Below are 12,977 nucleotides of genomic sequence, written 5' to 3'. Positions count from 1 at the left end.
CGGCCGTGCCTGGCCATTCAGGGACGTCGGGATCCTAGAGGGACGGGTTTCAGGAATGACGATGAGCTCAGCTTGAACGTGCTGCTTCCGGTGCCCGTGGGCATCGAGGTGGAAGCCTGTTCTGCACCACGCGGCACACGGCCTGCACGCCCCGCTCACGTGAGCCTCCACGCGGCACACGGCCTGCACGCCCCGCTCACGTGAGCCTCCACGCGGCACACGGCCTGCACGCCCCGCTCACGTGAGCCTCCACGCGGCACACGGCCTGCATGCCCCGCTCACGTGAGCCTCCACGCGGCACACGGCCTGCACGCCCCGCTCACGTGAGCCTCCACGCGGCACACGGCCTGCACGCCCCGCTCACGTGAGCCTCCACGCGGCACACGGCCTGCACGCCCCGCTCACGTGAGCCTCCACGCGGCACACGGCCTGCACGCCCCGCTCACGTGAGCCTCCACGCGGCCCACGGCCTGCACGCCCCGCTCACGTGAGCCTCCACGCGGCACACGGCCTGCACGCCCCGCTCACGTGAGCCTCCACGCGGCACACGGCCTGCACGCCCCGCTCACGTGAGCCTCCACGCGGCCCACGGCCTGCACGCCCCGCTCACGTGAGCCTCCCCACAGCTCAGCGAGGCGGGAGCCGGCCCCCACGGCACCGACGAGGGAAGCGGGCGATGCCAAGGCGGCTCGGCGCAGGCGGTTGGAGCTGGCGCTGCCTGTTACCATCACCGTGCCGCCTCCGGGGAGCTCTCCTGGGACAGCCAGGAGCGGGCAGCACGGGCCCACGGCTCCTTCCTGTCCTCCTCCCAGTCCTCTTCTGCCGAGAGGCGAAGGCCCCCGACCTTCCTTCTCTTTGGGGTCAATGCCCACGACGCTTCCTGGGTTCACACAAACCTCCTCGGCACAACACGGACACCACCACCGATGCTGGGCGCGGACGGGCAACTCCTTCACCCCCCAGGAGGCGCGCCGTGAAAATGCGGCACAGAAACCGCGCTGCGACCACGTAGCCCCGTCCTCACCCCACAGGGCCCGGGGCCTCCCAGGCCTGCTGCGGCCATGATATGAGGAACAGCCCCAACAGCAGCGCTGAGCCCTCGCCCGTGTCAGCGTGTGCCACGCACTCTCCTGCTCGGATGCGCACTTTACCGATGAGCACACTGAGGCCCACAGTGATGACTCGAGGTCTTACAGCTAGAAGGAAGAGGAGGATTCGAACCCACGTCTGCTCGAGTCCAGAGTCCGAGGTCTCGTATCTTATTACCCCGTGAGGAAGGCTGAACACAAACCTCAGTGTGCCGTATTCTCTTCCCTCCCCCTCGTGCACTGCCAGGATCTGGCTCCCGCACTGCTCAGCAGCGCACCTCCAGAAACTAAGCACAGGAAGGAAGGGCGAGGAAACACGGAGGGCGGGGGGAGTGGTTTTTGGGCAGAACTGGAATTCCGATGAAAAGCCAAGAGATCTAAGCCACGGGTTTGAAAAGGGGTTTAGAATAACGTGGGTTTCAGTTGTACCCTATTAAGTCGATCAAGAGGACAGGAGCTTCGTTCCATAATGTGTGACGGAGGCCGCATCCGATCAGCACCCGACGAAGGGCCTAGGAGCCCTGCGCGGGAGGACGCATTGCGCATGTTACCGGCTCTTCTACCGCACGGCCCCCCTTGGTGCGGAGCGCTGGAAGGGTTCAGGATGTGCACTGGACTTTGAAGGAGCTACACCCTGTGCTGTCAGCGCTGCTTCGCTTTGTGGGAGGCATTGAGGAGAAAAGGGTGATTTGCCCCTGGCATCCTGCCTCAGAGGGGGGTTCATGTCACCCCAGCATCTCCAGATCAGAGCTCTAGTCCATGGTTAGTCTGTTTACAACATAGGTGACCAGAACAGCGAGTCTAGAGAGATGGGAAGCAGATGAGCAGAATCTAAGGCTGGGAAGTTCGGGGGATTAGAGTGTGACTACTACTGTGCCGGAAGCCAGTTCCAGCATGTCATAACTGCAAGAGTTTCATCGAAAGGTTGATGGAACTTGGGGACTCAACAAGGGTGAGTCACATATGTTATCGCCTGTTGGGAATGGCTACAGGCATTTCCCCAAACCTGAAAAGGATGATTGCTTGCTGCCAGACAGCTCAGGGCATCTTAATAGACATGTTATTGCCTCCTCCTGGCCAAACACCTGAACAGCAGGAGGTAATTCCCCAATCTGACAATGGATTCTGTACCTAACCCTACCCTTTGATGTGTATATCTCCACCTCGCCTTAGGACAATTTGTGTTAATAAATAGCAAGGGGTCCTGAGACAAGGAGAACTTGGTTTCTTTAGCCAAGCTCCTCTGCCCCCTGCTCCCCCCACCCCTACCGCCCATATGCCTTTCAAAATTATGTTTCGTCTCTGGACTCTTATTTAATTTATGCACAGCCCCCTCTCCAGGTTTCCTGAACCCTTCTAGATGCTGGATCAAGACCGCGGCGATACTGCTGGGTGTGCGACTTCTTAGGGGGGGTGAAAAGATCCTAAAATTAATTGTGCTGATGGTGGCACAACTCTGTGACTATACTAAAACTGAAATGAACACTTTAATGCTTTTCTTATTGATTTCAGAAAGAGGAAGGGGCAGGGAGAGACAGAAATATCAATGATGAGATAGAATCATTGATCAATGGGCTGCCTCCTGCACGCTCCCTACTGGGAATCGAGCCCACAACCCGTGCATGTGCCCTGACCTGACCGGGAATCACAGAGACCTCCTGGTTCATCGGTCAACGCTCAACCACAGAGCCACACCGGCCGGGCGGCAGTTCAGTCTTTTGACGGGTGAGTGATCCCACTGTCCGGCCAGATCATCTTGTGGATGAATGTGTGTGCCCTCCCCACACCAAATCCCAACCCCCCGGCGATGCATTGCGAGGTGGGCCTTTCGAGGTAATTCAGTTTAGACTGGGCCCTGGCGGGAGAGCCCCAGGGCAGGGGTAGTGCCCTTAAGAGACATGAGAGCTTCCTCTCTCCCGTGGGAGGTCCTGGGCACCCGGCCTCCGGCAGTGTGAGCTATGGGAGTCCCTGAACGGCAGCCTCACGGACCAATGTAAACCACATTTCACTTCTCATTTTTGCTGGACCTTTGGCTATTTGCACTTCGGAGCTATTATGAGTAATGTTGCTGTGAACGTTTGTGTGTAAGTTTTGGTGTGAACACATGTTTTCATTTCTCTTGGGTTTATATCTGGGACTGGCGTTGTGGGTCATGTGGTAGCTCTGTGTCTAACTTTCTGAAGAACTATAATGCGCTGCATCATTTCCTCTTCCTACCAGCCATGTCTGAGGGTCCCGTTTCTCCACACCTTTGCCAACACCTGTCATTGCCTTGTTGATTAGTCACCCTAGGGCAGTCGTCGGCAAACTCATTAGTCAGCAGAGCCAAATATCCACAGGACAACGATTGAAATTTCTTTGGAGAGCCACATTTTTTTTAAACTTAAACTTCTTCTAACGCCACTTCTTCAAAATAGACTCGCCCAGGCCGTGGTATTTTGTGGAAGAGACACACTCAAGGGGTCAAAGAGCCGCATGTGGCTCGCAGTTTGCCGACCACGGTCCTAGGGGGTGGGAAGGGGCATCTCACTGTGATTTAAAAAAAAATATTTTTATTGATTTCAAAGAGGAAGGGAGAGGGAGAGAGAGATAGAAACATCAATGGTGAGAGAGAATCACTGATCAGCTGCCTCCTGCACGCCCCACACGGGGGATGGAGCCCGCAACCCAGGCATGTGCCCTGACTAGGAATGGAACCGTGACCTCCAGGTTCATAGGTCAAGGCTCCATCACTGAGACGCACTGTAATTTTGGCTGGCATTTCCCTGATGACTAATAATGTTGAGCATCTTTTCAGTGTTTCGCTGGCCATTTGTATATCCTCTTGGGAGAAATGTGCATTCATGTCCTTTGCCCATTTTAAAATTGGGTTGTCTTTTTATTGTCGAGATATCTATCATCACTTAAGGACGTTCAAACGCCTGCCATTTTCAAGCAAACAAACCCGGGTCCAGTCTGGATGCCTCTACAGCCACCGTGTCTTGCAGAATTTTTTAAAGAGTTCTCACTCATGGTTTCCACCCACTCTCTTCACGCGGTTTCACGCTCCTAAATCCACACGTCACCCAAGCTGCTCTCATCACGGCCACCAGGGTCTGTTTGGTTCCTAAATTGTGGCCACTTTTCAGTTCTGAGCTTGGTTGCTTTCTCTGTGGTATTTAACTCCGAGTTCCCCTCCATGTTCATTCCACAGCTAGAGCTCCTTGGCTTAAATCCTGGCACATCTTCTGTATGTTCTCAGACATGTCATCAAACTGGCTGCCACTCCGTTTCCTTAATGGGCGTCTCTTGTTCTGCTCATTCTTTTTTTAAATGTACATATATATTTATTGATTTCAGAGAGGAAGGAAGAGGAGAGATAGAAACATCCATGATGAGAGAGAATCATTGATCAGCTGCCTCCTGCACGCCCCACACTGGGGATCAAGCCCACAACTCGGGCAAGCACCCTGACGGGGAATCGAACCCTGACCTCCTGGTTCATAGGTCAACGCTCAACCCCTGAGCCACGCCGGCCGGGCCATGGTTAAGTCTGGATCTTCAAGACTGTGCCCTCAGTCCCTCTTATTTTCCACCTTCACACGGATTCACTGGGCAATCCCACTCATTCACACGGTTCAGGTACCACCTAACGCTGCTCCCTCCTCAGCCGCATCTCTCCCTCTGCCTACGCTGCCCTCCTGGGCTCCCAGCCCTCCGCCGTCTACGAGCATGTCTTCCTGACTCCCCTCGATCCCTAAGCTTACCGTCCCAAGCTGGATGTCCACTCTTTACCTCGCCGGCCGGCCCTAACTCTGCGAATAACATCAGCGACTGAATTCTGCAGATTGAAACATTCTAAAGCCCCTCATCTTGCCTACGTCCTTCGACCTTCGACGCCCGAGCTCTACTCCCGTGCCATTTGACAAGGTGACCCCAACATCCTCCCGTGTGGCCTCCCAGCTCCACTCCCCACACTGCAGCCAGAGGCCTTCCCGAGGCATAAACCTCGCCAGGTCAGTCCTCCACTCTCAGAGCTGCAGTGGGTCACGTGGTTCTGGAGCCAGACACTAGGGCCGTGGTGGGCAAACCCCGGCTCGCGAGCCACATGCGGCTCTTTGGCCCCTTGAGTGTGGCTCTTCCACAAAATACCACGGCCTGGGCGAGTCTATGTTGAAGAAGTGGCGTTAGAAGAAGTTTAAGTTTAAAAAATTTGGCTCTCCAAAGAAATTTCAATCGTTGTACTGTTGATATTTGGCTCTGTTGACTGATGAGTTTGCCGACCACTGGTCTAGGGTTTCACTTCCTGCTGCAAAACTGAGAGCAGCTCATTAACTAACTCATCAAGTTTTAGTTTTCTTGTTTTAGTTTGTTTGTTTGTTTGTTTGTTTTATTTTTAAAGCCCTGACCGGTTTGGCTCAGTGGATAGAGCATGGGCCTGGGGACTGAAGGGTCCCAGGTCCGATTCTGGTCAAGGGCATGTACCCTGGTTGCAGGAACATCCCCAATGGGGGGTGTGCAGGAGGCAGCTGATCGATGTTTCTCGCTCATCAATGTTTCTAACTCTCTATCCCTCTCCCTTCCTCTCTGTAAAAAATCGATTAAAAATATTTTTTAAAAAAGAACCAGGAAAGTACATTCTCTGGGTCTTTTGAGGGCTCAGAGCTGGGCACATTTCAGCTGCTCAGAACATCTTAGCTATTATTTTCACTAAAACCTTTCACAGGGTCATTGCCACCCTGAAATGTGGGGGTACCGGGGTGACTTTAATGAGCTCTGTAAGGCACCCGGCCTCGGGGCCCCAACCAGGCCCTGGGGAGGCGGCGGCGGTGCGACAGGAGGACCCAGACCCGAATCCGCCCGCACCCGTCCCTCCCGTCCCTCCGCGTGCGCGGCCGCAGGAAGGCGGGACCCGGCTCCTCCCCGCGCGGCCGCCACCGGCGACAGCCCCGCCGCCCTCCCCGCACCGGGCGCACCGACCCGGCCACACCGACCCCGGCCACACCGACCCCGGCCACACCGACCCCGGCCACACCGACCCCGGCCACACCGACCCCGGCCACACCGACCCCGGCCACAGCGCCGCAACCAAACCGCGGGCTACAGGAGCCGCCCAGCTCCGCGCTTCCCCGTCCCCGCCCCCGCCTGACCCCCGCCCCCCGCCCCCCGCCCGCCGGTTCCGGGCGGTGCGCACCCACCCTGCGGCCCTGCGGCGGCTCGGCGGCCTCCGGGTGCAGGTCTGTAGCCGGCCCGGCCCGCACTTCCTCCCGCATCCGCACCCCGCACCCCGCTCCCCGCATCCCGCACCCCGCACCCGCACCCCGCATCCCGCACCCCGCATCCCGCGCACTCACCTTGAAGGACATCCTGCACGTGTCTCCGAGTCCGGGTGTCCGACCGCACAGCGGGACCGCGCTCCGTGCCGGGCGCCCGCCGCACCCGCTGCACCCGCCCCTCCCGCCGGGTCCGCAGGCAGAGGCCTCCCGGCACCGCGCGCTCCCGCAGCCGCCACCGCAGACAGGGCGGGGCGCGGAGGTCGGCGGGGAGGGGGAGGGGAGGGGCGGGGTGGGGGGCGGGGGGGCGGGGCGGGGGGGGGCATGGGGGGTGGGGTGGGGTGGGGTGGGATGGGGCGATGCAGAAGTTGCTGGGAGGCTGCACCCGCCTTCCAGGTCCCCATCTCACTCTCACTCCAAACTGTGCGCTCTCCAGGCTCACGGGTTCACACCCACGCGCATCACTTCACACCCACACCCCCGCACCTGCATTCCTCAATCCACACGCACACTCCAAACTGCACACCACACCTGCACACGCCCCACCTTCCACGCACACAATGCTGTCCACACACCTGCACTCCTCACACACTCACACCCTCTCATACACCCCACATCCATGTTCCCGTCACACACACACTCACTCCAAACCCACACGGACTGTACAGTCTCCACACTCCCCACACGCAGGTTCACACACAATACCCCCCCACATACACACACACACACAATATTCCCTCCCCCGACACACACACTCCCACACCCACACACACACACAATATTCCCCCCCACACACAATACCCCCCCCCACACACACACAATATTCCCCCCCACACACAATACCCCCCCACATACACACACACACACAATATTCCCCCCACACACAATACCCCCCCACCCCCACACACACACACACACTCCCACACCCACATCTCCCAAAGAGCAGGGTGCAGTGGGCGGCGCCCAGCCCTCACCAGAGCAGGGAATGATGACGATGAAACAGGAGACAGTTCACCCATCACCCACCACCCTTTCAGATCGCCTGTCATTTTTATTTCTTTCTTTCCTGGTTTCCCTTTCTTCTGATCCTTTCCTTTTCTAAGAATCCGTTGGTTTTATTCCCCTTCCTGGGGAGACGCAGGAGGAAATAAGCCTTTTGGTTGAAGCAGTAATAAGTGGTATTTCCTTTTTTGCAGGCGAGGGGCACATTTGAAATATACTCATAGCTCCTTATTTATTTATTATTATTTTTAAGAAATATTTTTATTATTGATTTCAGAGAGGAAGGGAGTGGGAGAGAGGGGGGGGGGGGAAACATCCCTGATGAGAGAGAATCACTGATCAGCTGCGTCCTGCATGCCCCATGCTGGGGATCGAGCCTACAACCCGGGCCTGTGCCCTGACCCGGAATCGAACCGTGACCTCCTGGTTCCTAGGTCGACGCTCAACCACTGAGCCACGCTGGGCGGGCTCATAGCTCCTTTTGGTTACACCTGTCACCTGCCGGGCCTGTGCTGCACACCTGGAGTGTCGGGGAGCCGTGCACGCCCTCGCACACTGCTTGCTGCCTGCCCAGGGGCGGTTCAGGGGAAGCAAAGGTGGGAGAGTCATATATATTTTAAATGAAAAAAAAAACCAAATTATTTTTTAATGTATCAAAGACAATAATAGTCTTTCTAGAAAGTTCAAAGCTAAAGTAAAAGTGGCGTCTCACACGTAGGGTGGTGGGCAGTTAGACAGACATGAGCGGAGCAAGGACGATGGGCCAGCTACAGGTCACCAGGGAGGAAAGCCCGGGTGCTGAGCAAAGGACACTGTGGGGTGGACCCTCCCCCTCCCCCAGGTGACCTTCCTCCCCAGGTGACCTTCCTCCCCTAGCCCATCACTGGTCTGCGGTTTGAACCCCTGACCTTTCCCCGGTAGAGGTAACATTTAGGCCTCAGTTGTAGTCAACTCCAGGCCCGGAAAAGCAACAACACCAGACCATCGACCCCCTGGCTGACCTCAGGACCAGCTGCATTGAATGATGACCCCGTGCCCTGGTGCCTGCCAGTCCGTCGTGGAGACCACAACCCTGAGAGGGCCCGCCTGGGAAGCTGCTGAGCATTCTGTAGAGATCTTCCAGGATGGGACGGCCCCTAAGACTCTCCACCCTTAGAGGGAGGGAGAGAGATAGAAGCATCTATTAAAAAAAAAAAAAAAGACTCTCCACCCGTAAAGCCTCAGGACAGAGGCCTCAGGTGCACTCCCTCCTGGGGGCCTGCCGAGCCTCCCCCCCCCCACTACCCGACCCCCCGGTGCGGTACCACAGGCTCCCTCGCTCCCGAGCTCTGAGGCCCTTCCTTTGCCTCTACAACTGGTTTCCTACCCCATTTCTCCGAGGAATTGCCTCTCCCACCTCCGTGACTTTTACATACATGTTCTCTGTAGCTGGAGTCTTGGCTCTGAGTTCTTTCGTAGCCGGTACCCAAGTGCCGAGGCTGCTGCACCCGGGTCCGGCCTGACCCCGTGGGTTTAACCCCCAATGGCCCCTCGGCGCCCACCCCAGTTCTACCTACAACACTAGGGATCTGCTTATTCTCCCTCACCACTGCTTCCGCCTCCTTCCCTCTTCTCAACTGAATTTGTAATGAAAATGTTGTAAGTTAAAAACTACAACTACAAATAAAAGTTAATAATGACAGTAAAAATGTTTTCTCTTTATAGGGTCATGGGAATTGAACCGTGACCTCCTGGTTCATAGGTCAATGCTCAACCACTGAGCCACACTGGCCAGGCCCTTTATAGATAAACTAGTAGCATTACTTTGTGTTTAACATCCTTTTAAATTACCTGGTTACCCTTCAGAAGGGCCTTCCAGGGACTGCACAGGCCCCTCTGGACCTCTTGCGTGGACTCTGGACGGGCCACTGCTCTCCTGTCGCCTTTTCAGTCCCAGCTGTCACAGTCCCAGCGGGAAAGAGATGGCAGGCGCACAAGGTTTTCGGGAAGGACTTTGGCAAGGGGATTGTTGACAGGTGTGAGAGCAGGGGCACACAGCCAACCGGGGAGGCGGCACCCCAGAAATAGAGACCATCCAAGGTCGCAAGGGGCAGGGCCACATGAACACGTAATAGTGGGCACGTGAACAAGGGGGCGGGGCCACGTGATCACAGGAGAGTGGGCACTGAACAAGGGGCAGGGCCACGTGATCACAGGAGAGTGGGCATGTGAACAAGGGGGCGGGGCCACGTGATCACAGGAGAGTGGGCACGTGAACAAGGGGGCGGGGCCACGTGATCACAGGAGAGTGGGCACGTGAACAAGGGGGCGGGGTCACGTGATCACAGGAGAGTGGGCACGTGAACAAGGGGGCGGGGCCACGTGATCACAGGAGAGTGGGCACGTGAACAAGGGGGCGGGGCCACACGATCAAAGGAGAGTGGGCATGTGAACAAGGGGGCGGGACCACGTGAGCAGCAGGAAGTGGGCACGTGAACAAGGGGGCAGGGCCACGTGATCACAGAAGAGTGGGCACGTGAACAAGGGGCAGGGCCACGTGATCACAGGAGAGTGGGCATGTGAACAAGGGGGCGGGGCCACGTGATCACAGGAGAGTGGGCACATGAACAAGGGGGCGGGGCCACGTGATCACAGGAGAGTGGGCACGTGAACAAGGGGCAGGGCCACGTGAGCAGCAGGAAGTGGGCACGTGAACAAGGGGGCGGGGCCACGTGATCACAGGAGAGTGGGCACGTGAACAAGGGGGCGGGGCCAAGTGAACACACTGGAGAAGTCGCCTAGGATGGAGGAGGGTCCACCTGAAGACTGAAGGGGTGCGGCCAGGGGCCCCCAGAAGCTGAGAGGCAGGAAGGACCCTCCCCTGGAGCCCTCTGAGGGAGCCCAGCCCCCAACACCCCGACTTGAGATTCCGGCCCCAGAAGGGGGAGCACGTGTTCCTGTTGGGTGAGGCCAGCCTGTCGTCATGGGAGCAGCAGCCCCAGCAAACAGACCCTCCTCCTGGGGCTTTGACTGGGTTCTGGGAGCAGCTGAGCCCTGTGCCCCGCAGGGGGACCCCTAGACCTCTCCCTGCAGGGCTCCCGGGGAGACCCATCCCTGTGTCTGTGCCTCGGCCCTGCCTCCCGCTCCCCCGGGCTCCCGGGCAGTGACAGTGCAGTGGGCGCACCAGGAGGGCTGCTGGGTGGGAAGCAGGCCACGTGGCTCAGGGACTCCCCGCCGCCTGGCCCAGCCCCCAGCTGCAGGATGGTGCAGGGCCCCCCCAGCCCCGCCCTCACCCCCAGGCCTTCCCCCTCATGCGTCCAGCCTGGGCCTCTGCGTCCTGGAGCACCTGGGGTGACAGGAGCCAGAACTGGGCTGTGGTGCCCATATTCTAGACGCCAAAACTGAGGCTCAGAGAGGGGAGCAGAGGGCCCTACCCCGCCCACCTCCCCCTCCACTCAGCCCAGCTCACAGGTGTTCCCCCAGTGGCCACCTGGTTGCCATGGCGTCAGAAGGAGGGGGAGGAGGAGGGGATTTCTGAGAATCAATCCAAAAATACACACCAGCTGGCCCTCCTTCCTCATCCCTCTCTCCAGGTCACAGCCTCCTTTTGGGCAGGTGGGCGGGGCCTCTTCCCGGGGAAGGAGGTCAAGGAGGCAGAGGGTCCGGGTATGGGTTCTGGGACCCCAGCCTCACCCAGCAGAGCTCCTGGGCCTGGGCCCATCGCCCTCCCACAGCTCCCAGACCAGGCGGGCTGTTTCCTGTCTCCCCGCCTTCGCACGTGCAGTTCCCTCCACCGTGAATGCCCTTCCTCGTCCTTCAGGTCCCAGCTCGGCTGTAACTCCCCTGGGAACCTTCCCCGGGTCACCTGGGGCTCCCCCTGCACCCACTCCCCCAGTCAGCCGTTTTCTGGATGACGCTCTCACGGGGCGCTGAGGTCTTGGGGTGCTATATTTGCCTTTGTGCCCCAGCCCCTGGCACAGACAGGTGCTCAGTAAACCCTGAAGGAAGGGAAGGAGGGAGGGAGGGAGGGAAGGGAGCAAAGAAACACCTCTCAGGATTGGAGAGGATCTGGGCCGTGAGCACCTGGCACGGGGCTGGGCACAGAGCAAAGCCCACTCGCTTCCTGCCGCCTCCCCCTGAGCCTGGGCTCCAGCACCTTCCGCCTCCTCCCATTTGGACCCGGCTCAGGGGTCGTCTCCACACCCGCAGGCTGTGTCTGCTGCCCATTTGGATGCGAGGTCATGACACCAGGAGGCAGACGGCACTGGGCTTCATACGGAGCTGGTGTGTTAGGGAGAAAGGCCTCCCTTCAAGACTGTGCACACCTGCAAGGGCCTGAGGCCTGACCCTGAGCAGGGTTTTCACACTGAATACTTTCTGCAAACAAAGCCTTACCTGAGGCCATTAGACAAAACAGGTGGACGCCAAGCTGCTTGGGCCGAAGAGGTGGGTGTTGAAGGCAACTGGGAGATGGGACCAGAGGCCCCTTTCCCCTGTGGCTCTGGGTCCTGGGGAGACAGGGTGGTGGTGGGAGGGGGCAGCCAGGAGGGAGGGGGAGCCCTGGGGGAGTCCAGGGCTGACATTTACTAACTGGTACAGAAGGGCTTCCGTATGAACTGCGTGTCCGTGTCCGTGTGGCTGGGCCAACGACCTCCTCTTCCACAGTAAGTCTATACACAAAAATGAAAATATGTCCTTGGAGAAAATCATAATGACTTCAACCTTCAATGTTCTCACTGCTTCTTTTCTTTTCTTTTTTTTTTTTTTTAACCTTGAAGGGATATTTTAGGGGAAGTATCTCTTGTCTAGAGGAAAATTTTATATGAATTCAGCAATTCCATCAACTTCTCTTTTTCTTTTGTGAAATTCAAGTAAAATTAAATTTAAAATTGTATCTGAAAAATAATAAAATAATTTCAAAATAAAAACTTCCGAAATGTGATATAAATTTTCAATTTTTAAATCAAGAAAGGCTCACCAGGCTTTCCTTGCCTTGAGTGTCTGCGGATGAGACAGTTTGGACGTTGCCACACACCATCAGAGAAGATCGGGCACTGGAGGTTTTGCTATAATAGTTTTGATAAACAAGAAGAAGGGAAAGAATTAACATTTTGAGTGCCAGGCGCCTTCCTTATAAAAATCAGATGAGGTGGTGTATGCCCATTCCACAGGTAAAAAGACGAAGGTCCTGAGAGAGGAAGTGAAGGAATTGGCTAACGAGTGACTTAATTAGCCCTTTCATTAAGTCTGTCTGGCTTCAAAGCCAATCCCCTCTCCACTCCCTTTCCACATCCCCCCCCCCCCGGCCGCTCGGAGTGGTTTTTGGCCGGTGTCCTGGCCGGGCTGCTGCTGGGATCCTCCTCAGAGTCACAGGACGGAATCTGCCTGCACCCCACCCCACACACCTGGCCAAGCTCATCGTCATTAGAAAATAAAGCCCCAAAGGAACAGAATTCTCCTGCTCACAGGCAGGTGGAGGGTGGAAGTGAGCAAAATGGGAAACAGTAGGCACTCGTTAGAAGCGATTGCTATGCTGCATCCACTCCGGAGGGTCTTTTGGTTGCAATCCGTGTATGGTAAACACCGCTGTAATTCCGCTGTGTCCTCCGATGCCCAAGTCTATTTCCTCAGGGATTCCTTCTTTTTTAAAAAAAAA

Source organism: Eptesicus fuscus, chromosome 12 (assembly GCF_027574615.1).
Source record: "Eptesicus fuscus isolate TK198812 chromosome 12, DD_ASM_mEF_20220401, whole genome shotgun sequence".
NCBI lineage: Eukaryota > Metazoa > Chordata > Mammalia > Chiroptera > Vespertilionidae > Eptesicus > Eptesicus fuscus.
The sequence above is the reverse complement of the archived record's forward strand: the minus strand, read 5'-3'. Positions refer to the sequence as shown.